This window comes from Nerophis ophidion, linkage group LG02 (genome assembly GCF_033978795.1).
Source record: "Nerophis ophidion isolate RoL-2023_Sa linkage group LG02, RoL_Noph_v1.0, whole genome shotgun sequence".
NCBI classification, from domain to species: domain Eukaryota; kingdom Metazoa; phylum Chordata; class Actinopteri; order Syngnathiformes; family Syngnathidae; genus Nerophis; species Nerophis ophidion.
Genome location: NC_084612.1, coordinates 7,998,137 through 8,000,241, shown reverse-complemented (window position 1 = coordinate 8,000,241; position 2,105 = coordinate 7,998,137).

Below are 2,105 nucleotides of genomic sequence, written 5' to 3'. Positions count from 1 at the left end.
GGTGTCCTGGTGCCAAGTGCACATATGGACACCCTTAAGTTTGAACATGGTGTTTGTTCTGGACAATCTGTGACGAGCACAAAAGTCCAATAACAAAACACCACACCGGTTCAGATCTGGGCAGCCATTCTTCTCAATCACGCCTCTCCAGGTTTCACTGTCATTTCCAACATGAGCGTTGAAGTCCCCCAGTAGGACCGGGGGACATTTTCCAGTACTCCCTCTAGTGTTGATCTAAAATAGGGTGGGTACTCTGAACTGCCGTTTGGTGCGTAAGCACAAACAACTGTCAGGACCTGTCACCCCATCCGAAAGCGGAACTAAGCTTCCCTCTCGTCCACTGGGTTGAACTCCAACGTGCAGGCTTTGAGCCGGGGGTAAACAATAATTGCAACCCTAGCCCTTCACCTCTCACTGCAGGTAACGCCAGTGTGGAAGAGAGTCCAGCCTCTCTCTAGAGAACTGGTTCCAGAACCCTTGCTGTGCGTCGAAGGGAGTCCGACTATACCCAGCCAGAACTTCTCCACCTCATGCACTAGCTCAGGCTCTTCCCCCCTTAGCGAGGTGACATTTCATGTCCCAAGAGCTAGCTTATTTAGCCAAGGATCGGGCCGCCAAGTGTTCTGTCTTTGGCTGCCGCCCAGCTTACATCGCACCCAATCTCTATTTCCCCTCCCATGAGGGGTGAGCCCATTGGAGGGGGGGACCCACGTTTCCTTTTCGGGCTGTGCTACGACGGGCCCCATGGGGACAGGCATGGCCACCAGGCGCTCGCCATCGTCCCCCAACTCCGGGCCTGTGTCCAGAGGGGGGCCCCGGTGACCCGCATTCGGGCGAGGGAAAACTGAGTCTCCGTTCTTGTATTCCCAAAAAAGTCTTTGAGCTGCTCTTTGTCTGCTTAATTCGTTCCGTTCCAAGTCCAGAAACGTATATGCTTAATGTTTTAAGTGCCGTACGTGCATACACATGTTTTTAATTCGATTTTTCTCTGAGCGGCTTCACGGTGGCAGAGGGGTTATTTAGGGGACGGCGTGGCGCAGTGGAAGAGTGGGCGTGCGCACCCGAGGGTGCCTGGTTCAATCCCCACCTAGTACCAACCTCGTCACATCCGTTGTGTCCTGAGCAAGATATTTCACCCTTGCTCCTGATGGGTGCTGGTTAGCGCCTTGCATGGCAGCTCCCTCCATCAGTGTGTGAATGTGTGTGTGAATGGGTAAATGTGGAAGTAGAGTCAAAGCGCTTTGAGTACCTTGAAGGTAGAAAAGCGCTATACAAGTACAACCCATTTATTTATTTAGTGCGTCTGCCTCACAATACAAAGGTCCTGCAGTCCTGGGTTCAATACCAGGCTCGGGATCTTTCTGTGTGGAGTTTGCATGTTCTCCCCATTAATGCGTGGGTTCCCTCCGGGTACTCCGGCTTCCTCCCACTTCCAAAGACATGCACCTGGGGATAAGTTGATTGGCAACACTAAATTGGCCGTAGTGTGTGAATGTGAGTGTGAATGTTGGCTGTCCATCCGTGTTGGCCCTGTGATGAGGTGGCGACTTGACTAGGGTGTACACCGCCTTCCGCCCGATTGTAGCTGAGATAGGCGCCAGCGCCCCCCGAGACCCCAAAAAAGGGAATAAGCGGTAGAAAATCGATGGATGGATCGATTTTCTCTGAGCTTATATTTCCGCTCATTTGTTGACAAGAGCTGTTGTACATTCTTGGGTAGCAGGTTATAGTTTGCGTGGAACATCATTTTAGCTGTTTGCAAATGCACCAAATCATTGAATTTCAATACGTTCAAATTAATAAATAAAGGGTTTGTATGTTCTCTATATCCAATATAATGTATTATTCTAACTGACAACGACAACAACAACAACAACAACAACATTGGTATTTCAGGCAAAGTCTCCAGGGTCATGTCAGAAAATGTTTGTCGTTTCTAACACTTGCAATTTTATGGAAAACCATGTAAGCTCAATTTGTTTCTGCCACTGCCAGATGTTTTATATCAACATAAGCAAACACATCCATGAAAAAAAACATGAAAACATTTTTTTTTTAAATTCTGCGTGACTAGCTAGGGTAAACACGTGTTTTCAATGAAGTGC